A 26,018-nucleotide genomic window follows, 5' to 3' on the forward strand; every position below is an offset into this window, starting at 1 on the left:
TCTGAAACTAGGCTAGCTGGATATTTAAGAGACTTTCTCAGTAGGGCTCAGGGGAGGATTAGGCCAATTTGCATGCCCTAATAAGACGGTACCTACTGAAATACTTGAATGATAAAGGAAATAAATTAATATAAGGAGTAATGAAAAGAAAGAGAACTACTGACCGAGAAGATATTACTGAGAACGTATGAGGGCGCCAGGGAAGGATTTAATAAATGCTTCGCCGAGTGACTTATATTGCTGCACCTAACTAATACTTTTAATAGATACTATAAAATGGTAGGATAATAAAACATATAAGTATGTACAACCAACAATTTTAATGAAAATACCTATAACCCTATATACAATTTTATACACTAGCTAACTACCGGACGTACTAGGCTAGTACGCTCCTGTCGATAACGCAGGTTTTACAATATGAAAAAAAATATAATGAATTTATTATATCAGACAGTTAATTTATCTAAAGAGGTGTACAAACTTATTATAAACGAGGAATACAATATTGGCTTACCATCTAACGTCTGATCGGAAGTGACAAAACCTGACAATACCTGAACAATGAAATAAATATTGTTAAATAGGTTATAAACCGAGATACTGTGCACAGGACCTTCCCAGATAGTTTATAATCCCCAGACTATTAAATAAATGATATAACGGTTAAATATAAAATGTGTTGAAAAATTATTGAATATTATATGTTAATTATGTTTAAGGAAAAATGAAGGTATATTATTATTAAGGTTACTTAGTTAAGTTATTGAAAAAAAATGAAAATTGAAAACTATTATGTAAAATAATGGAAAATTTAAATTTTATTATAAAAACCTGGCGCTTCTACAAAAGTAGGCCTGTGGCTTCTCCAAAATCCTGGTGAGGTTGATGATGGGAGAGCCAGGTAGGTATCCTCCGGTCTTCCCAATCCTAGGGAGGTAAGGAACAACAACACGGAGGACTGACGAGGAGGTACTTGCTAGTATCGGTAAAACTCAGTGTCTATTCCAGAAACAAAAAAAAACATCCAAAACTCTTCCAATCCAAACCCAAAATAACCCCAAAATGATTGCTTATTCCATAAATAACTGAAGTATCCAATTTGACTTAAATTTTGTTATAGTCTTCCTCCAGTGGCCATTGCTTTTCAAAAAAAAATATTGGAAACAAAAACTCTTCAAAACACTTCACAACCCCAAACAAAATAAAAACTTCCTCCAACGTAAATTAATCTTCTTATAACTTATTTCAACCAAAAGGTAAATTCTGACAATGGCCACCGGAGAGACTTCCTGATCGGACAAGAACGAAAATGCAAGTGAAGGGCCAGCCGCTATGGCCAATATGACATACACCCCCGCCGGATATCGTCATTGCCAACTGCTAGACCCTAATCTACCAGATATTACCAACTTTATCGTCTATCAACTGCAACTTCTAATACAATTGCTTGTAAAGTTGGTTGCATACCTAGTTCCCATCGGAATAACATTTTAGTAACGATAGTAGTAACTCATCGTTATCCATTCACCAATTCAATAGCATATGGTCAGATTTAAGAACAATGGGGCTACCCACTGACTCAACTATCATCTACAACCGTTCCAGATGAAAGCGGGTGGTGCAGTCAGCCAAGACCCGATCCAGGTTGTAGAGCTACGAGAAAAAGAAGAATAACAAACAGAATTAAAGTCGAGTACTAAAAAAGCCGCTCTAGATCGTAGATTAGAAGATCTCGTGTCTCGTGAACTCACCTAAAAGAGGGTTTCTTTTGCCAAATTTCGTAACTAATGAGCACGAAAAAAAAAAGCAAAAGTCATTAATTTATATACGTTGAATTTTGTAAACAATAAATTTATATAAGTTTGAGAAGAATTGACAGATAACACTTTTGAACATAATTTACATAGGTATTTACTCCTGAGCTGAGCCCATACTCTGAGGAAATTCTGGGTAATAGATAATCAAAGTGTATTGAGACATGGAAGGTCAACAACAGACCGGATCGGCGAATTAAGACAGATCTAAGAAGAAACCAGGGAATTTGATATCGACGACATCAATCATCTGTTTGTAAATATCGAAGCAATTTATGATAGCGTTAAAGAATGCAGAACTAAACAAAAAGGGGATTTCGGCACTTTTGAACGCAGCAGAGGATATAAATCAGGTGATCATCGAAGATAAATCCGAAAATCTAGTTAGTACATACGTACATTACAGGTCGTACATATTACCGTAGGCGTAACCAGGGGGGTTTTGGGGGTTATAACCCCCCTCCATTTGGATGTACTTTGAGCCCTATATGCTTAAAACCTTATTCCACATTTCCATAGTTTCACCCCCCAGAGACCATCCAGTAGTTGTAACCCACCCTTAGGATCATCCTGGTTACACCGTTGCATATTACTGCTTTGCATTGAAACAGACGTTTTTTCATCATTTTTCATCCATAAAGTAAGAATCACCCTGCATAAATCAGGAAGATTCCGTGTAACATTGTTCTGACCATAGATAAATAATATAGTATTACCGGCTCTGGCAGCTTTCAAACTTGAAACCAAAATGTCAAATAAGTAAACGTTTAACTTAATAATTTGTTAATTCCCAAAGAAATTTAGAAAACGAAAGTTTGTATTAAAATTAATAAGACCTTTTGTTCAGAGTTCTGTGAAGTTTGTATAAAAAAGCAACATGTTTTTTGAATATTTGGTACAGCTTAATACCCATTACCCATACTTAAAACACGCAAATATAACATTCTACTCTGTCGAGTTACGTTAATTACACTACTTGTTCTGCCAAATTGTATTCTTGCGTAACGACAACCACATACTTTGTAACAGCACGTTGGCGTTACTTCTGAAGAGCATTAGAACATTCCCATCACCACCAAAGAAGCCATACATGACGACCGAATTAGATACGCTATACGTAGCAGGGAGCAGGGTGGGGTGGGACAAAGGGAGCGCACACACATACTAATCATTTTCAGAACCCTCGTCAAGCTCTCTAAACGCAGATCATTAAAAATGGCCGCCGCCACATACTACTTACAACACCATATAGATGGGCTTCATTTTATTTGGTTACCGAATGGAAAAGGACAAGTCTACATTGTTTCGCGTCTTTGTTTGTCGAGAGAAGTCAGGGTTCTGTGGGCGGGACTTTTCGTTTTTTCTTTTAGTCAAATGGGGATTAAATTGGAGGTAAATAAGCGGGGCATATCGTGGGTAAGAAGTTTTATATAAGCAGACTCAGTTACTAGTTACAGTGAGTTAAGCGGGGATACTATACGATATCTTCGTTGTTGGTAGGTACGCGTAAAATGATTAGGTATAGTCACAGTATAAAGAGGGAACCTCTATATACTGTGGTATAGTTGAAGCAGAGAACTATTAGACTCATTAATATTCAGTTGAGCGGACTACTATTGTACAAGGCGTGAAATTTCATAAACAAGAGATCTACGATCTACCTGTTTTATGCAATAACCCCTTGTTTATATAGATTCACAAATCGAACAATAGTATCCCACTGAACTGAAGATTAATGACTCTCTTAGTTCTTTTGTTTAGATATAAGATTTAGCTATATACACATTGAATTCAAAACAGGATTCGATCTAAAATTCACTTTGTTTTTTATTTGATGATACAGAGATGTTTTAAATAAGGCTACAAAATACTCTATAATATATTGAAAACATCTTTGAATTTGACGAATATTTAAATTGTCTTATACTCCATTTGGAAATGCATAATAGCACAGTTTTGGTTTTATTGTGCGATAACGTAGACTATAATTCTAAAAAGAAAGAAGCAAGACGAATATATAGACAAAAAACAAAAGCGAGTAATAATTACAGCTTACAAATTACAGAAACGCAGAAATTTTTACCAGCAAGCTAAAAAACAAGCTTATTACTATCAACAAGAAGTGATACAGATTTGTGTAGAAATAAAAAGGGAAATATAACAGATAAACCAACCGATGCATGGCAGAATATTTCGAGGACTTATTACACAAGATGTAAATAATAATAGAAAAATAACAAATACAAAAAAAATACCAAAAAAATAAAAGATTCGACAGCACAAGAGGTAATGAAACAACCAAGCCAAAAACTAATAGAATCTCAAAAAGAAGCTGAATGCCAGTAAAAATATTGAAGGACAATGCCAGAGAAAAGAATAAATCATCTAGTTTTAAAAGTATGGCAATAAAAAATTTACAATAATGGGAGAATTCACTAGTATATAAATATGTCCCATTTATACAAAAAGTATTTTTTGTATAAATAATTTGCCCTAAATATTTATATTTTCTTATGTACGCTGAGTTTTTATTGTTACTGATGTGTATATTCTAAAATAGTTCACTCTAAGTGAACTTAAAAAAATATCAATACAGTCATTTAGAGTCGATGTTAACATGGATGGTATTTTGTATTCCCTGACTTGGTTTTTGGGAAGGTTTTGCATTTATACTGAGGTATTGTGATCAAAGTACAAACAAATATTTTATACATTATTGTATTCATTTATAAAGGAGGGAAGTTACTTGGCCAGTAAATGGAATATGGCATTCACAAGCCGAAAAGAGGGAGAAGAGACCAGAAAACTGACCAACATAGATAAAATTCTGAAGCCATTTTTGGTGGTATGTTTAAATTAGCTACTTTTTATCATTTAATTATTATTCCTCGCCCTAAAATACAGAATTAATACCTATGTAGATAGATAGATAAACAAATAAACATAAAATAAATAGATACTTACCTGGATAAACAAATAAACCTCATCAAGCTTTTCCAACAGTGAATGAACTTTCATGAACCAATCATAGCCCAGTCGGGATAGCATTTGACCTTGCATTAGGAGTTGCCCCAAATTTTATTTTTCTAATCTTTAGGGAGGGTTAATATTAGTACAAATTTAAAATCTCGACTGAATTCCACCGTTGCGTTAGGCGCCATCTTGATTTTAAACGAGAACCGTTTTTGCTCAATATTTCCGCCATTTTCAATTTTTTGACAAAAAGTGTAGAAACTGAAATTGTTGAAAATGCGATTTTCTATAATTTCATTTATTATAATTTTTTTCGTGCGGTCGATATTTTCCGAGTTATGAGGAGAAAATAGTGACAGTTGTAGCATAATTATTGAATTATCTCGTTTATTATTAGTTTTACAACAAATATTTACCTATACAAATATGAAGAGAATTAAATTTTGTACAATTTTGATGCCGTTCATTTTTTTGATAAAATCAATATTTAAGGTAGTACGTATGTGGTAAAGGTGCGAGCGTAAGATCTGATTGATTTTGTAGCAATTGTTTTTGTTCAATATCTCCGCCACTTTCAACTTTTCGACAAAAAGTGTAAGAACTGAAATTGTTGCAATTACGATTTACTACAATTTTTCGAGAGAACCAGTGGCGGGTTTACAAGGGGGGGAAATGGGAAAATTCCCCCCAACAGGGTCCAAAATTAAAAAAAAAAATTGTTGGAACATCACGATATATTAGCTGACATAAAACTTAAAATATCGACAGACAAATTCAACCAATAAAACCCGCTAGTTAATAAAATTAAGTGAACTTAATGTATATATTTAATGTCTTTTTATGTCTTTTATATACATACTTAGTTTGGTTGATGTTTCATTGGAAGTTTCAAAAATTGTATAAAATATATATTTTTATTTTTGTTTATGTACAATTATGTCGTAAAGTTAATAATAAATGAGACAATTCAATAATTATGCTTCCCCTCCGCTTCCATTATTTTCCCCCTTAACTCGGAGAATATTGATCGTATAAAAAATTGTGCCAAAGAAATTGTAGTAAATTGCATTTCCAACAATTTTCTTTCCCACCATTTATGTCGAAAAGTTGAAAATGGCGGAGATATTAAGTAACAACAGTTCTCATTTAAAATCAATATGGCGGCTAATGCAACCGCGGAATTCAGTCGAGATTTTAAATTTACACTACTATTGATCTCTCCTAAAGGATATAATTATAAAATTTGGGGCAGCTCGGATACAAAATTCAATTCAATAATTTCCCATGTAACTCGGAAAATATCAACCGCATGAAAAAAATTGTTAAAAAGAAATTGTAGGAAATTATATTTTGAACAATTCTAGTTGAAAATGGCGTAGATATTGAACAAAAACAATTGCTATAAAATCAATCCGGTCCTACGCTCGCGCCATTACCGCATACGTACTACCTTAAATATTAATTTAAGCAAAACAATGAAAGAGATCAAAATTGTGCAGAATTTAATTCTCTTCATTTTTGTACAGGTACATATTTGTTGTAAAACTAATAATAAACGAGATAATTCAATAATTCAATAATTATGCTCCAACTGTCACTATTTTCCCCTCATAACTCAGAAAATATCGACCGCACGAAAAAAATTATAATAAATGAAATTATAGAAAATCGCATTTTCAACAATTTTAGTTTCTACACTTTTTGTCAAAAAATTGAAAATGGCGGAGATATTGAGCAAAAACCGTTCTCGTTTAAAATCAAGATATCGGCTAACGCAACGGTGGAATTCAGTCGAGATTTTAAATTTATATTAATATTGACCCTCCCTAAAGATTAGAAAAATAAAATTTGAGGCAGCTCCTAATGCAAGGTTAGGCCTGTTATTCGTCTAACCCGACTGGACTATCATGACTTAATTTTTCTAAACGTTTTACCATTCTTTCCCAATTGAGATAATCTGTTTGTAACAAGTCCCATCATACATAAATTAGCATAGAAAAGTATTTAATGGTAATTAATAATTACCCTACTATTGATGTTTCTCATGTCTGGAGTCTGGACGTCTGTAATTGATGATACCTACCTATAATATTGCAAATTATAATCTTATAATAAATTGAATATTTATTTTCGTTATTCAGTTAATCCAATCGTCACAAAATAGAATAGTTGCCTAAATAGATAAACAAATAAATCTCAATTTTTTTCAAGAGTAAAGAAACTTCAAATTGTGACTTAATTTTTCTAAACGTATTACTATTCTTTCCAAATTGATATAATCTGTTTCTAACAAGTCCCCCCATCAGCATAAATGAGTATAAAAAAGTATTTTAATTAGGTACAATGAATACCTAATTTCCCGACCATTGCTGTTTCTCACTTTCTCACGTCTGTAATCTATGATATATTGCAAATTATAATCTTATAATAAATTTAATATTTCCGTTATACCTATAGTTAATTCCTTCTTCAGAAAATCTACTAATTACAACTATTGTGAAGACTTAATAAGCGAAAAATCTAAGCTAAGGAATTTACCTGGAATTTTTACCTGCCTACAAAATATAAATACATAATGGGAATATATTTTTTATCATCGTCACCACCACAACCTATTTTACAATGAAAGAAAATATAAGTAAAAGAATAAAAAATGATTTAAATTTCAACCAATAGCTATGTGTTCTTTTAGGGTAGATTTAATATAAAAAAATAATAACAAAAAATATTTTGAAATAGAAAACATGAGGCATCCTAAAGAAGAAAAAGTAGATATACTTTCTAAATTAAAACTCTTACCAAGTTTTTCTCTCAACTGCCATCTGCAAAAAAGAATAAGCATTAAACCATTATAATTTATAACTTACGGATAAAAAATAAACTAAATAAATTACTGTTGTATTTGAAAATACAACGGGAAACCACCGATGTATCATTGTATCGATATTAGTTTAGGAAAATTAAAAAGTTGTAGTGATGGAAAAACTTGTATGGAAGACAATTTCTATTTATTTTAAATTAAAAAAAAGAGGTGTTTGATACTCTGGTAAAAAGGTGCTCAACAGCAGCTGATAAAACGAAACAACAATCTTGTTTGCTTACAATCTATAGGAAAACTCGTTCCCCAAGTTCAAAGTTCAAAAGTAATTCATTTTTTAATCTGGGATGCTGGACACGCTTTTTGGAAATAGAAAAACTGGGTCCTATTGTCGAATAAACGGGTTGTAGATACGTACAAAAACGCTGAAGTCCCGTACACAATAAAATTGCCATTATTAGCGTATAAAAACTCATATAAAGTAAAAAAAAACTAAAAAAGTTTGTCTCCATTTCAGACATATTCATATTCAAATATAAAGCACAGTAATGATAAAGGAGAGAGAACAAATGAAACGAATCATGTAGGTATGTCTTCGTTCATGTTTCAAATTTTAAACTGATTTTTTTAACCTACAATGATAGTACATATTATTATCAATTATCATATCCATATTATCGTCAGCCTCAAGTGAACGACTTCTTTCGAGTGAAGCTAGGACAAATAATCCCGGACAAAAAATCCCCACAAATTATCCCTGGACAAAAAATCCTCGGACAAAAAAATCCCCGGACAAATAATCCCCGGACAAAAAATCCCCACAAAAAGTCCCGGACAAATAATCTTCACAAATTTTTTGGACAAAAAATCCCCAAGAAATGTTTGCTGCCGAATAGTTCCCTAAAAGTTTTCAGTAGTAATTGCACAAGAGCTCTAAAATTCTATATTAATTTTAGTGTTCGAGTGCAATTTGTTGCGATTATTTCATGAATAAAACTGTTCAAAACCAAAATTTTATTGTAATTTATTTATGTAAGTACAAATTAGTACAATTAAACACAAAGTTTTTATAAATATTTGACGATTGAAAGTCATCACTTTTATAATTTTTAAAACAATAATTGTCATTAATGTCACTGAATGTATTTTTTCGTAGCAACGAAGGGCATCTGACGTAATATGCTTGACGACGGGCAATTATCAAAAAAGTTGTCAGTTTAATTTAGATTTCTGTAGCTTTCTATTGGTCAGAATCTCCTATGAATGAAATAATCAGTAGTAATTGCACAAGAGCTCTAAAATGATTGAATTTTTCCCGAGTGTCACTTTGACAGTCTTAATTTCACGAGCCGAAGGCGAGTGAAATTATGTCAGTGTCACGAGGGCAAAAATTCTATATTAATTTTAGAGATCGAGTGCAATTTGTTGCGATTATTTCATGAATAAAACTGTTCAAAACCAAAATTTTATTGTAATTTATTTATGTAAGTACAAATTAGTACAATTAAACACACAATTGTTATAAATATTTTACAAGTCATCACTTTTATAATTTTTAAAACATTAATTTGTCATTAATGTCACTGAATGTATTTTTTCGTAGCAACGAAGGGTATCTGACGTAATATACTTGACGACGGGAAATTATCAAAAATTATCAGTCTAATTTAGATTTCTGTATCTTTCTATTGGTCAGAATCTCCTATGAATGAAATAATCACCGAAATTTTATCAAATTTCGAATTCCAATTCCATGCTAAACTTCAAAATTTACATGGCAGAAGAGTGTGAGTTTTTTCAAAAATCGTGTAAGATATGGGGAATGAGCTAAGGGCCCGTTCTCATGACAGGCGCTTAACGCGCGTTTTGATAACGCGAGATTACAACTACATACATTTTACTTGAAACTGTTCACATGCTAACGCGCGTTTTAATGACCTAAAACCCGCGTTAGCATGTGAACGGTCTTCAGTAAAATGTATGTAGATGTAATCGCGCGTTATCAAAACATGCGTAAGCGCCTGTCATGAGAACGGGCCCTTAGCTCATTCACCATATATCTTCCACGATTTTTGAAAAAACTCACACTTTTTTGTCATCTAAAATTTGAAGTTTTCAGCATGGACTTGGAATTCGAAATTTTGTAAAATTTCGGGAAAACTTTTAGTGATTTATTCGGCAGCAAATATTTCTTGGGGATTTTTTGTCCGTGATTTTTTGTGGGGATATTTTTTCAAAAAAAATTTGTGGGGATTATCTGTCCGGGATTTTTTGTGGGGTTTTTTTGTCCGGGCTATTATTTGTCCGGGGATTTTTTGTCCGGGATTATTTGTCCGGTGATTATTTGTCCGGACCCCTTTAAGAGTCTGCGTTGTCATCAGCCAGTGACCTTTTTTTAAGATACCGTCTTCGGTAGAAGGTCAGTAATCATCATGACTATTTATATTCTGTTCACAGCTACTCTAAAAAGATGATTTAAAGAACACTTTAACCATTTTCTGAGATTACGGGACCAAGACATTGTTTCTTACTCCAACTTTCGTCAAACTGTACCTATATACTTTTTGGGCTATTCTTTGAAGAACATCAATATTTTTCGCTAATGAGAAAATATCGTCTGCAGATCTCAGATTGTTTATAGGGAGGGAGTCTGTGTACTGTAATTCTCATTTTCCACAGCTGCCTCCATGATCGTTTCAGGCAACAAGTTAAAAAGTAATGGAGAAATAATGCATCCTAACCTTACACCTATTTGTCTTTGTTTTAAGATTGCCATGAGTTTAAACTGAATGAAGTTCCCATTCTTTTTCTAGTTCCCTTTCCATTGCGAAAACCGAACTGGTTGTTCCGTATGTCGTGCTCCAATTCATTCAATCAACCCATCCGGATTCTTTGACATTCTTCCTCTTCGGAATTAGAATGCGAGGCACCGGTATTTCTCCAGTTTCATAAACCGCATTAAATAATTCAGTAAGCATACAGACATTATTTTCACTAAGCAACTTTAGTAGTTCGATATCGTCTGGACCCGGAGTTTTTCCGTCTTTCATATCTTTCAGTGCAAAAATCACTTCTTCACCTGTTATATTTGGCTGGTTATCGGTTTTTTCTATTCTTGTTGGCACGGACATCTTCGTCTTTTACCTCTAATTCTCAAGTATTAAGTTTCGTCCTCGTTTCCGCTATTATGTGCCCATTGGCGTCTGTTAGTTTGTTACCGTATCTGCTTCTGTAATTTCTGGTGATTTTTTTGATATTCTCATATACAGCGTGTCTACTTAAGTTGGAAACATATGGGAAACTTTTTTATTATTAATTTTACGAAAAAAAGTTATTCTTCATAAAAAGTTCTGCATGCTCTAAAACCAAAGATTCAATCATCAGATATCAAATTTTATCAATATTATACGAGGTAAGTAAAAAAATATGAATTTCGCTCATGAGTCTAGTACCTTTATATTTCACAATATTTCAATTAGAAGGATAGTTTGAAACATAGTTTTTAATTCTAAACAACTTTCTTCTTTTTTTTCTTTCATTTAATTTTCGTATAAAATTAATAAAATCTGATATCTGATGGTTGCATCTTAGGTCTTGGGACATGCAGAGCTTTTTATAAAGAATACCTTTTTTTCGTAAAAGTAATAATAAAAGAGTTATCATATGTGTACCTAATAAATATAAACGAAGTTAAGAATCCATAAATTGGAATAAACTTTGGAGAATATTTTTTCAATTAGAAGCATCTATTGAATATTTGATCTTAGTTTTTAATTTCAAACAACTTTTTATATTAAGAATTTTCGATCATGAGAGAAATAAAGGTCCTTTACTCTTGAACGAAATTCACATTTTTTGACATACCTCGTATAATACTGATAAAATTTTATATTTGATGATTGAATCATAGGTTTTAGAGTATGCCATTTTTTATGAAAAATAACTTTTTTTCGTAAAATTAATAATAAAAAAGTTTCCCATATGTTTCCAATTTAAGTAGACACGCTGTATATAAAAGAAGTCGTCAAATTCCTTTAGTCTTTAGGCTCTTAGTCTTAAGGCGCAGTCTCTCTTATGCGATTGTCGCATGCGTTCGACGCAAGCAGCAGCCGCAAGCAATTAACGCAGTGGTTGGGGTGGTCTCTCTTGTGCGTTTAGACGCATCAGATATAACAGCTGATGAAAAGCGGGAATTTTAAAAATAATGGGTTATGTTATATATTATCTAATAGCACCGATAACAGTAACATTGCTTCATAGTAATTTATAATAATATTGATATTTAGTAATTTATAATTATAGTAATACTTAGTAATTAATAATAATAGGAATATATAGTATTTATAATAATAGTACCTAATGCTTAGTAATTAATAATATTCATTAGTCATTCATAATAATAGTAATATTTAGTAATTTATAATAATAGGTACTAATATTTAGTAATTTATAATTAGTAGGTAGTAGTAATAGTAGTAAGTAGTAATTAATTTAGTGATAATTATAATGGAGCATCTACAGAGACAAGTTTATCTTCACATATTAAAAGAGCAAGAATTGGAGGAGAACATTTTAAAAATGATGGTAAACCAAAAAAGAGTAAAACTGATTAAATGTATCTGAATAGGGTTGAGGAAGGATACCAAACCAATTTAATAAGTAAATATATGGTTGATAATGAGACCAAGTTTCATAGTTTCTTTCGCGTGACGAAGAACCAGTTCCATTTCTTGTTATGTGCTATTAAGGAAGACAACAAAATCTCCTACAAGAATGGTAAAGAGAGTGATAACACCAGAAGAAAAACTTGGTGTCACATAGGTTAGTAGAAAATGTTTATTCTCTGTGCAATTATGAAAACAACAGCATTGCTTATTTATATCTGTAAATTACATATTATTAAAATATTAATTAACAAAGCTTCTTAAACCTCGAACCTCGTTATCATAAGTTGATAAACAATAAACAACAAACTTTTAAATTCTATGTCAAATTTTTTGTTGTTTTATGAAATGGACGCATGCAGTCACTGCAAAGCACTGCTATCATAACCAGTCGATGCAGCAGGCGCATGCGATTCCTCGCGTCGGACGCACAAGCCAGACCGCTCGTATCAAGTTTATATTTGAGGAGTGCACAGAACATCGCTTGCGACTGCTGCTTGCGTCAAACGCATGCGACAATCGCATAAGAGAGACTGCGCCTTTATCCAGGCTTTTTCTTCTTCTGGTGAATTTGCTTCAATTCATTTAATTCTTATTTACTTATTTTTATAATATGCTGCTTTTACAGTTTTATTTCACTGACTGTTGTTCTGATTATTTCTGTTATCACCTCCAGTTGTTCATCAGTTATCCGCAGATTGTTTCACTTATTTTAATGTTTTTTTGTTTATTCTAAGTCAATAAACGTTTCTATCTCTGATTATAATAAATAAAATGTTTTTGTTTCCTAGCAAAACAATTAATTTGAAAATATTTAAAGATAAATGTTATTAAATAAACAGCCACAAACAGATCGATAGTGTTCCTTCAGATTTATTCCTTCTTGACAGTTGGTACACAATGTACAATAAATATACAATACACAAGGTTATTTACTTTGCTACATGCCTCGTTGGATGGCTCTGTGCCTTTTACAACACGCAGCATCCCCGAGAGTCGAAAGTATCAAGCAAGTTAAGTTTGAAAGTTTCGTTCGTTTCTAGGAAAGTGCTTACAAAGGTTCTAATCTCCTCTCTCTTTTGACAGAAAGGCACTAAAACCGAGTTTGTTAACAATGGAGGCTTAAGAATATGCAAATATTTTTCATCATTATCGCTATTTCGTTATCTGGCAAGGGCTTTGGGTGGTTGATAGCAGATCCGGATTTATTACAATACAAAAATATTTTAAAATACATACAATGGCACACAGACTTACAATAGATACAGTATTTGTTAGATTTTTGTGTTGAGTAACAGGAAGGTAGATACTATTAACGTCTAGAATGCTAAAAAATAAAACGACACATTTTCAACAATCTGACTTTTTTTCAACTTTTTTCAGTCACAAAGATTTTATTAGTACTATTTTTGTTCAAATTGTGGTACTGTCATAAAGAAAACCAAAATAAACAAAATGCATTACAGTTTATTGAAATCGATCGACTAGATCCGGAGATTAACTGTCCGCCAGTTTAAAAAATATTAAAACTGTTTAAAAATGTTAAAACTGGACCATAAAAACTATAGTTAGTGCTGATATGAAACATCATACAAGCCAGTAGGTATTTTTGGTAACCCTATTAGGTATTTTATACAGTACAGAACAGCTCAAGCAGACAAGGGCAACAAATGTGGCTAAATAACAGCTTACAAAGAAGTATTGCATCTGACATTATCCTGCGATTTTCCAGAGTGTGAAGCTTAAGTTGTTTTATGATATCTTCATAAAAGTAAGTATGTAAAGGCTTGTTCAATTTGTATACTACATATATACCTACCGTAGAAATATATTCTGAACCTTTCTAGAATTAATGGATAGATCTCTTGAATTGCACAAAACACAAATAGGCATTTGAAGAGCTTTACTAGTAATTGAATTATTATGGTGATCACAACATAGGTACCTGTGAATCAAAGAAATCTCCAAAGTCCTTCCCTTTATCATATTTAGTGATGTATTGTAAAACTGGTAATCAAAAACTATTAGAACTCTAAGATCTAGAAAATGTAGCATTTACCTATGTTCAATTCACTCCATTAGCTATTGACACATTGACAGAGGCACATTGAAAAAACAGATAGTGTCTTGTCTATTCAAAGAGAAGCAGAAGAAGAAGCTATTGACCAATTCTGAAGAGCGGCTATGGCTATATCCTTATTCAAATTAATACAGTCACTAACACTGTTAACTCTTGCATACAACTTAAGAACATCTGCAAATAATAAAAATTTGGTAAACTGAAAATCCAAACCAATGTCGTTTATAAACAAATTGATAATCAAAGCCATATTGCTAGGTAAATCAGGTAAGCCATATTGGAAAGTTTATTCTATCTAATTTTCTGATAATAGCAGCACGATTTATCATATCAAAGGTTTTATTGAAATCGGTATAAATAGCGTCATCCACTTAACTGCTACTTTATTTTGAATTAATTATATCATTTTGGAATAACAAATAAACTGAATAACAATCTAAAACTGTTTTTTTTATTGCATAAATACCTTTTTCGAAATTACACAACTTCAGCTACAAATCCACGTAATGCCTTCTTCGTGGAAGCATGTCCCGTGACGTGAGATCATTTATAATGTTAAAGTTTAAATTCAGCGTTCTTTAGGCATATTTTAAATCCCCATATTTGTCGACAAAACTCAAAATCGAAATTTCATGTTATAGGTTTTGAAGATTTAGTCCTGTCGCCAGGGGGGGGGTACAACGGCCTCGTTAATTCAGATGGACTTACTCAAGTTTTTTTTATGTATTTTGACCCGTAGAACACGAATTTTTTGGGTAACAGTTGATCCGGATGTCGATAAGATTGTTATAGACCAAGAACTTGAGGAATCAAATAACAGCGATTTTTGGCAAAACAAAACAATATTTTGTATTTTTTGGGCCATTTTAAGTAAAAAATATTTCTACAAGTTTTTTCGTAGGATGCACAGTTTTCGAGATAAACGCGGTTGAACTTTAAAAAAATCGAAAAATTGCAATTTTTGAACCCGAATAACTTTTGATTAAAAAATAAAATAGCAAGTCTGCTTACCGCATTTGAAAGTTTAAGTCAAATTATATCGGTTTTGATTATTTGCATTGGTAAAAATTTATTTTTTTATTGTTTAACAAAGCTATAAACACGTAGGGTTTCCCGTGCTTTTACATGCGTTTTAACGCATGTAACGTAGAAATAGTCTTGATTGCACTAGTACCTATTCTACCTACTCGTTCGATTTTAAATGAGAAATCATAGAAACATCACTCACGCACTAGTTGTTTGTAGCTTTGTTTAGCAATAACACAATAAATTTTTAGCAATGCAAATAATCAAAACCGACATAATTTGACTTGAACTTTCAAAGGCGCTAAGCAGAATTGCTATTTTATTTTTTAATCAAAAGTTATTCGGGTTTAAAAATTGCAGTTTTTCGATTTTTTGAAAGTTCAACCGCGTTTATCTCGAAAACTGTGCATCCTACTAAAAAACTTGTAGAAATATTTTTTGCTTAAAATGACCCAAAAAATACAAAATATTGTTTTGTTTTGCCAAAAATCGCTGTTATTTGATTCCTCAAGTTCTTGGTCTATAACAATCTTATCGACATCCGGATCAACTGTTACCCAAAAAATTCGTGTTCTACGGGTCAAAATACATAAAAAAAATTTGGGTAAGTCCATCTGAATTAACGAGGCCGTTGTACCCCCCCTGGCGACAGGACTAATTGGGCTCTAACAATTCAAATTCCATAGCGCCCTGTCAAAGGAAGTGGTAAATTCATTGATCTCATAAGCATCGAAAAGATGTTAAAATTCGCGCAACGTTTATTTATTTAACAGCTTGGGACTTGATTTTTGGCTGAATACAAAAATTGCATTCGAAAGCTGCATTCACATTTTGGTTTTTTGCTTCGAAAGCTTCTCGAAAGCTTCTCCCTACGAGGGGAGATATCCACAATATCTCAAATTTCATTCGATTATTAGTAAAGTGAAGTTTAGAAGCCGCGATAAATGCACTCAAAAAAATTTAGTTCGTAATATTGATTAACAGTGATTATTGAATAGTATTTCGTTCTCACAACAATTTAATTTGTTGTTTCAACGAACTTTTAGACATTGACGAATGTACTTGGTTATTGTCACAATGATTGAATAATAATTGTGAGAATAACTAGAGTACATTAATCAATAATACTCAATTTATTCAGCCAATAACTTAGTTTCGTATATTTAATAAATACTGTTAATTGTGGCAGCAACTCACGTTCTTGATTTCGTAGATGACAAGCAATTACCTTGGTTTATCGTGACAACGTACAGATTTCATTAAAACAATGTACAAATGTTGTTAATATAGAGTAATATATGATTATTGCATAGATGTACACTGATTGTTGTGCCAACGAATGCATTAATTAATCTACTACTGCCTTTAATTCCCACAATCAATGCGTTAATTGTGACAATAATCGTGGTTGTTGAGACAATAAATGTTTTGCTTGACCATTTGAAATGTAACGGTTTTTCCTTGAAAGTGCCGAATAATAATTGCATTTTGTTTCCAAGTGTAGTCCGTAGTAGAAGGAAGATAAGGATAAGATATTACTTATTTTTTATATTTGAATAAAAGTAAGTTTTTTCTGATAAGGTAAATACGGGAGAACATTTTATTTAAAAATAAACTTGTCAGTGTCTTATGTTTGTAAGTGTTTACTTTTAATATTGTCTTGTGATGTTATTTATAAGATGAACTGAAAATGAATTTTCGAATCCTGAATGAAAAAAATAATTAGTATTTTTGAAAATTTAAACGCAGAATAAAATATTACAGTATTATCGAGGGTCTGACGTCCCTGAGAACTTCTATAATGATTATTTTAATAAGTCACAGGGGTGAAAAAGAGAAAATTTAGTATGATCTTTTTATTTCAAATATACTATTCAAAAGAAACTTTTTGTTTATTCTAAGGGACTTTCAGCCCTCAGTAATAATGTAGTCTTTTATTCTGCGGTTAAATTTTTCAAAAATACTTATTAGTTTTCTCAGGAGTCCAAAAAAATGAATGCGTTTAAAAATAATTCGATCGAAATTTTGCCCTTGCGCTCTCAAAAATGATTAAAGTGTTATACATTTTTGAAATCACCATTTCAAACACTTTTAAATGAGCTGTCACATGATGTACTTTCCCATTAAAAAAAATCAAAGTTACGCCTGTCGCCTGAAGAGGGATCGTGTAAAGTTCGAAACATTGATGTTATAATATACTTTGATAATTTTAAAAATCGACCTGTCTGAGCGTTTTGCTTATGTGCTAAAAATAAATAAGTTAATAAGGGGGGGGGGGGAGTGTAACACTTATTCCAGTGCACTGTATAAGCTATATAATTATTATGAGAAATCACACAGTGTAAAGTCCTAAAGGTTAAGGACAAAAAAGGGGATTTAAAAAATTATTATTAATCAATTAATATGATACATTGGGCTAATGCATTCAGTAATTATTAATATAAAATACGTTCATCGTAGGAATGAACGAAACTGATTGTAAGAATGAAGAGAATTGCTTGTAAGAATAACCGTATTTATTGTGGCAATGAACGGAATTAATTGTAACAATAAACGGAAATAATTGTAGAAATAAACGAAATGCGTTAGGAGAAATAACACTGTTATTGGCACAACGAATGGTCTTCGTCGGTCAATTAACGACGTTGTTGTTTCAATAAATAGTGTTCGTTGACTCAATGAACAGAGTTCGTAATATCAATAAAGTGAGATTATGGTATACATAATGAAAGTTCATTGTTTCAATAAATAGTGTTCGTTGACTCAATGAACTGAGTTCGTAATATCAATAAAGTGATATTATGGTATACATAATGAATGTTCGTCCATTCAATAAACGTAATACATTGGCTCAACTAATGAAAATAATGAATTGATGAACATCGCTTTGTTGTTCCAATAAAACCAAGAATTGGACAAATTTTAAGAATTGCGTTTGTTGTCTGAATTAACATTTTTATTGATATTACGTACCTTTTTCGTTGAGTGTGCGAGCAATTTATTGTGACGATAAATTGCTACGATTTTTAAAGCTGTTTACACGCTGCGATAAATTGTTGAGATTGATTATAAACTGAAACAACTCGATCGTTACAATAAATTGATGCAATCCGATTCCAACTCCAATTCCGATAAATCACTGCGTTGTACCGTTTATACTTAACGATAAATTGAAACAACTCGATTGATATCGATAAATTGCTACGATTGATCACGGTGTTTAAACGCTGCCAAAGGAGCAACATTGAATTTTGAATTCACAGTTCTTGTTTATCTCCTATAAATGGCAAAACGACATTACATATTTATCTCGTGAACATGTAGGGATTTAGACCGCCCTCAAAAAAGGCTTTTAAAATTCAAATTCATTTTTGAGAAACTATTTTGGACTCTAAGTATAGCGTTATTCATTCAAAAACACCAAAAAGGAAAAATCCTCGCCCACATTACTACCATCCATCCACTTTCCGAAAAGAGAAGTAGCATCTTAGGAGGACCGGAAGTTGTTTTGGAGTTGGAGTACAATCCTGGCGCGGTCCATAAATTTAAGATCTTCTTCTTCGGATCCTTTTCTTTTTTGAGGAAGTTCGGCCGGTTTCTTTCGCCCTGAGAGACGCAGACGGTGGAAAAGTGATTAGGGAAATGGCAGTTAATGAAAGTGGGGTGGTAAAATTTGTATAAAAGGGGTTCGGATTCTATAAATTAAATGCTCGGATTGTTTTAAAAGTTGAATACTCATTGTTTGAGGATCTGCTTAACTACATTGTATTAGTTTTTTTCTTTTATCATTTGTTTTCTGTTTTTAATGCTTCCTAGGTAAATTTTGTGGAAAAAGGTAACTTAAACTTAGGTAACAAAAATAAAGAAGTATAAAAGAGTAGGTAATAAATAATTTTATTTTCAGCTGCAATTTTTATGTTTACTTTGTTTGATTTATTTATAATAAATAAAAAAATAGTAACAAATAGTAAAAAATCAGGATGAAGAAGTTTCATCAATTATTGGAAGAGGAGGAATGTGATGAAAATATAGAAGGGGATTTAAAAGAAGAAGTACAATGGATGCATTAATTATTCTAATAGTAAAATCCACAAGGAAACACATTTTCCTGTAGCTGACTGTATACCAAAGCAATGAGTAAATCATAAAAAAATTATTGAAAAAACCTTTTATAAAGGACCTTAGTATTTTCCTTTTATGAAAGGTTTATTTATTATATATTTATTAAGAATGCTCAAAGGGCCACATCTAAATCAAAAAACGTTTTCGATCTACATAGATCATCATCAGTGCTGATACAGGCAAATCACATGCTGAGACCCCAAAAATACATGGGTAATAACCCTTTGAATATATAATCTTTAGACCTTCTACCCTCTCGGGTGTAGGTATGACGCGTGCTCTGTTCTCTCTCTTCAATCCTGACCCCCCGGAGGGAGTGTAGTGGTCGACGTGATGTCGTGTATTGTCTGTCTCCAAAGATCTCTGTCTCTGGTCATTTCTTTTAATTCATGCATAGGTCTTTTGCATATTCCTGTAATCTGATCGATCCATCTTGTTGGGGATCTTCCTCGTGATCTTCGGCCTTCCACCTTTCCTTGTATAATGAGCCTTTCCATGTTTTCTGTGTTTGTTCTCATAACATGTCCAAAGTATTTTAATTGTTGGAGATGGACTTTACTGGAGAGTCGTTGGCTAACTTTTAGCTCTCTTAAAATCGAATTATTTGTTCTATGGTCGGTCCAAGGAATTCGTAGCATTCGTCTCCAACAGAACATTTCAGTGGCGTCTATTTTTCTTCTTTCCGAATTTCTCAGGGTTCAAGATTCACATCCGTAAGTCAGTATTGGGAATATTAAGCAGTTGATCAACCTCATCTTTAACGCTTTTGAAATTTGACAGTCCTTCCATATTGTGGTCATTTTTGCTGTGGCGACTTTTGCTAGATCATATCTACGTTTTATTTCTTCCTGTAGTGACCCTGTGTTTGTGATTAATGATCCCAGATATAAGTATGAGCTCACAACCTCAAACCGATCAATTGTGGTTATATGTGGATGATTGTTATGTAGTCTATCCACTATCATGATATTTGTCTTTGATATGTTTAATTGCAGACCAAAGATTTGACTTTCGTTTTCAACCAGTCGTATAAGATCAATCAGCTCTGCTTGACTATTTGCAAGAATAGTGTCATCTGCGAAACGTAGGTTGTTTATTTTATGACCATTTATTGAGATGCCTTTTTCCCATCCTTCAAGTGCTTTTCTCATAATATGCTCTCCATATATATTGAATAATTGTGGAGATAGTATACATTCCTGTCTGACACCCCGTTCTGGATGAAATTCGTTTAAAAGTGTGTCAAGCACTTTAACTGATCCAGTAGTGTGTTCGTATAGTTCAGTTATAAGCGAAATAAGGTGTTGGGGTACGCCCACTTCTTTTAGTATTTGCCATAAGTGTCTCCACTTGACCCTGTCGAACGCCTTACGATAATCTATAAAGCATATGTACAGTGGAATATTGAATTCCCTAGATTTTTCGATTATTATATTTAACAGGTGTTCTCTAGTATTTACCTCTACGCCGCTACCTTTGGTAAATCCAATTTGCTCTTGTGGAGTTTCTCTTTGAAGGAATGTTTTTAGTCTCGTTGATTATATGTAGCATTATTTTACTGGCATGTGATATAAGAGAAATAGTTCTATAATTGTCGCATTTATGGAAGCTGCATTTTTTATGAATTGTGGTTATTGTAGATTTTGTCCAGTCTTCAGGCCATTGTTTTGAATGCCATATTTGGTTACAGAGTAGATGAAGTAATTTTACGCCAGTTTCTTCTGTGGCTTTGAGCATTTCTGCTGTTATCATATCTGGACCTGGTGCTTTATTATATTTGAGCTTAGAGATCGCGAGTCTTACTTCATTTTCAAGTATATCAGGTTCTTCTTCCACCTCGTCAGAGATTTGGTTAACAGGTTCTTGGCCTTGATCATCTTTATATAGGTCCCTGCAGTACGATCTCCATGTCTCTGCTATATCTTCTCTGTTTGTTCTCAGTGCACAAATCTCTTCCATTACTTCCGGTCCTGTGCCATAGCCTTAGCTTCGTTCCATGATATTCATTTTTTGTCAAGAATCCTTGCCACCACTTCGTTCCATGTCGCTCTCGGTCTTCCTCTACTTCTTTTCCCCTGCACCTTTGTTTCCCATATCTTTTTAACTGGTACTTCTTTCTGTAGTCGTTGTAAATGCCCCCACCAACTTAATTGTCTTTTTTCAACATACTCCATCATTGCCTCGATTTTCAGTTCTTCTCTTATGCAGTTATTCCTTACCCTATCCCTTCTAGTAACTCCTTGAACTCTGCGTAGATACCTCATTTCTGCTGCCTGTATCTTACTTTTGTAATAATCCTTTAAATGGTAACAAAATATGTTAGAGTTACATTATTTTTCAAACATCCAAGTGATGGATGAAAATCCGTATGGATATGGCTTTTGGCATTTTATAACATAACTCCCCACAAGGCACGTGAGTTGCTTGTTTGAAATGTAGTATGTCTTTACATTACAGACGGTGAGGTCGTTGAGTCGCAATTTTTGGTGGCTCAGCATGTGATTTGCCTGTATAAGCACTGATGATGATCTATGTACATCGAAAACGTTCTGTGATTTAGATGTGGCCCTTTGAGTGTTTTTAATAAATATATACCTTTTATAAAAGGTTTTTTCAATAGTATTGACGGTCCGAGTTTTATTAATTCATTGGGAATGCTTCCAGGTCCTGTGGCTTTCTCGTTTTTCATTTCCCTTACGGTTCGTCTTATCTCGTCCACACTGATTGGTTGGACTTCGTCTTCGTTTATTGTATAATATGTTCCACAGTCCCTGTAATTTACTTCTAGTACATTCTTTGACGATTTTTGCTGTAAATTTTAAAGAACCGCTAGATTGACATGAAATTTGCCGTAGACGTAGACATAGCTAAAATGTGAAAGAAAAAAAAGTGATATTGTGCCAATATGTGCTTTTGCCCTGGGTGTGAGTTTCACCCCTTCTCGGGGGTGAAAAAAATATACGTCCAAAATAAGTCCGGAATTCGATAAACTGACTAATTCTAAGCAACTTTTGTTCTATAGAGTTTTTTCACCAAGTCAATACCTTTCGAGTTATTTTCGAGTGAACATGTTCATTTTTCAACAAAACAAACACGACTTTAGACACATTTTTACGCAAATAATTCAAAAAGTAAGTATTTTATCGAAAAAAAACACTCCTAGCAAAAATATAGCCTGTCATAAAGTGAAAAAAATGGTCTATGCATGAAGTCTCTAAACATAGTAAAAACAGAGTTATAGCTAAAGAAAAATAGGTTCATATTCGCCAAATTCCAAATAAAATATTTCAACGTGAAATAACCGAAAAATGAAGCAAATTTCGGAGAAAACTCATTATAACTCTTTTTAAGTTTATTTATGTTTTTATAAAAAAAGATTCTAGCATGAAATTTAAGCAAGTTACGCTCAAAATACAGTTGGTCCCTTATGTTTTGGCAAAAAAGAAATCGGGAAAATCACCCCCTAATTAGCAACTTGAATGAAATTAATCGTGACCGCTTCACAGGTTGCTTTATTTATGTTGTGTCTATACGATCTGTAACTTTCGTAGATTCAACGTGCTTATTTTTGAAAAAAAAATGGTTTTAAATTGAAATTAAAAAAAAATATTTTGAAAAAACGGTTTTTTTCAAAATAACTTTATTAGAGGTACCAAAAATCTCAAACAATAAAAAAGTCAGCTTTGTTTTCTGAATATTTTGTATTTTTTTGTTTTTCTGTAAGACAAAGATTGGTTAAGATTTGGTGTTTCTAAAGCATACACTTGTGATTAGTGACCCGTTGAAGCCCTTTCAACTACAGCCCTTTCAAAAATAGGAACATTGAACCGATGAAACTTACAGATCGTATAACTAATACATAGGCTTACCATAATTACGAAGAGCCAAACCGGGACGCAGAAGATGAAGAGGCTCATTTTCGTTTTGCTTTTCGTTTAGTTTGTGTAAAAAATGTGAATATATTTTTTATGAGAAAAAGAGATAAAGTACAATACAAACAACACTAAAAATTTGCCCAGTTATATTATTTATTTATTTATTTTTATAAAATTATATTTGTCATAAAATTCAGTACATGACATGTTCAAGTTGAGTTTGCACGTAAACAAGGTATATTCTTCCTCCCGATCGTCAGACCACATTTTTTTCATCCGTGAAAAAATTCTCTCCAGTGGCGCTGAAGTACCGGGTAGACACATAGCAAACTCCATAATTTTTTTTAATTTAGCACCTCAATACGCTACTTGTGAAAATGGATGAATAGCTGGACCCATTTCTCGGAATAACTAGTTTCATTAGAATTTTGGAAGAAGCCTTTTACCACAGTATAAAGAGGGGCAGTAGAACCACTCTCCGAAAAATTGGAAGTAAAATCTGTAGTCGCGCATGGCGACCGCGCAATGTTCTTAGTCGCTTTTGCCCCACTCTCGCATTGCTAGTCGCATAGAAACGTACGGCTTTTAACAGGGAAAACCCGCATCCACCACTGGTGAATTATCAAGTGCGTACTGCCGGTATTACTTCTTGAGATCAAAGTGCCGACAGAGAAGTGGTTTTACTGTCCCTTTTTATACTGTGCCTTTTACCATTAACACCTCATCAAATAACTCATCAATCTTTATTTGGGTTTTCGATTGAGGTTTTTGCATTTTATTTATATTTTTTGCTGCTTTTTCGATGTCACTCCAGTTAAGCTCATTTTTCAAGCAGAACTACTCAAAATCTTCGGCTCCGCCGAAGATCTTTTCCCACAATTCTAAATAAGAAATGCAGCGCTCATAGAAAGCGTGAACGTCACTAATGAAGTTTTCGACATTTATCAACATTTATCGACATTTCAACATTATCATTCAATTTATTCAAGAGTTGTTTAGCTGCTTGTGGAAGAAGTTTGTTTTTCATCCTGTTTTGAAGATTGTTTTTTAACTTTTGTGAACTCCATACCTACATCTGTCACAGTTGAGTTAGTCTTTTCCATAGACTAAACGGTTTTGTTGAATACATTTAACTGTCCGAGCACAAACCAAAAGTAAAGTGCTCCCAGTTCTGTTGTGAAGAAATTTAGCAATGCGAGAGGGCAGTTTACTTGAGCAAGAAAATAAGATTTCAAGCATTAGTGTAGCGGCAGTATCCTTTCCACAGCTGGTAATAAAGACAGCAATCTTGTATTTCCATGTTTCACTAATTTTTTGAACTCGATGACAGCTGTCTCACAAAACTCTTTTAAGTTTGTAACGCGTACTATACGGTATATATACAAAAATATTTGTATATTTTTACAATGATTGCTTGTATTTCGACAGGAAGACCATCAACTGCATGTTGAATTATTTTGTGAACGATGTGTGCGCTGGAACAAATGCCTTTTATGGTAACGCCGATAACTTCCTTGAACCTAGAATAGACGTTGTTGGTGTCTCGCCAGTTTTCCCTCCGAAATTCGTATTACAGTTATCACCACAGAAAGCTGCCACCTTGTTTTCTATTTAGTGTTTTTTTATTATCGACATTATGTGATTTGCCAAGATTTCAGACGTTTCTCCGGCGACAAATTAAAAATCGAGTAACTTTACAGACAGATATTCTGTCTCAGGTACCAAGTACCTAACAACTTTTGATGCCTGTAAATTTAACATCATGTATGTTTGATGTATCTGTTGAAATGCCCGAAAATTTGCATTCTTTTAGCTCGTTGTGTAGTTCATCTCTTGCCATCGGTGCGAGGTGCAATCACTCCCGTGATGATCGCTTAGCACTTGGTGCGTGTAGACCCCAATTTGGGCTCAAACAGCTTCGATATTTATTTTGAGGAGCAATCAGATGTCTTAAATTTATGTATTATTGTGGATTGCTATATATGGAATGCAAAAGTAGCTTCTTTAGCAGCAATGGAAAGTTCATTTTCTACGGGTTCAGCATTTTTGAAAAACGATGTTATTGGTTGATGAGCTTGCAATGGTACTTGCGCTGGACTTGTGTTTTGAGCACTTTAGACGATCCTTGATCAATGGCTTGGGTGTCGGTGTTGTTCAAGTTTGACCGGGACACTAATGCAAACCGGCCGGGACGCCGGGACAGGGATCTCAAACCGGGACCGTCCCGGTCAAACCGGGACGTATGGTAAGCCTACTAATACATACACCAGTAAAGCAACTTGTGAAAGTTCATTTGAGATGCTAATTCGGGGGGTGATTTTCCCGATTTCCTTACCAACAAGAAAGGGACCAACCTTATTTTGAGAGTAACTTGTTTAATTTTAATGCTAGAAATTTTCTTATAATACAAAAATACCTTAAGATTTTTTTAAAAACTTTAAAAGAGTTGTAATGAGTTTTACCCAGGAAGTGCTTCATTTTTTGGCTATTTCACTTTAAAATATTTGATTTGGAATTTGACGAATATGAACCTATTTTTCATTAGCTCTGTCTGCTTCTACAAGGTCTAAATATCTAATAAATAGGTACACCATTTTTTTACTTTTTTATAGGCTGTATTTTGATAAGAATATTTTTTTCGAC

At 33.0% G+C, this 26,018-nt stretch overlaps 1 protein-coding gene across 1 annotated transcript in view; it reads right to left on the minus strand.

Moving 5' to 3' along the window:
• LOC114328363 (histone-lysine N-methyltransferase 2D-like) overlaps nt 1–26,018 on the minus strand; it is a 797,359-nt gene that overhangs the window by 453,190 nt on the left and 318,151 nt on the right. The window contains exon 4 of the mRNA XM_050655649.1: nt 7,590–7,612. The gene's annotated coding sequence lies outside the window, so the exon portion shown is untranslated. The remainder of the gene's footprint in view (nt 1–7,589; nt 7,613–26,018) is intronic.

Source organism: Diabrotica virgifera, chromosome 7, assembly GCF_917563875.1.
Source record: "Diabrotica virgifera virgifera chromosome 7, PGI_DIABVI_V3a".
Taxonomy (NCBI): Eukaryota; Metazoa; Arthropoda; class Insecta; order Coleoptera; family Chrysomelidae; genus Diabrotica; species Diabrotica virgifera.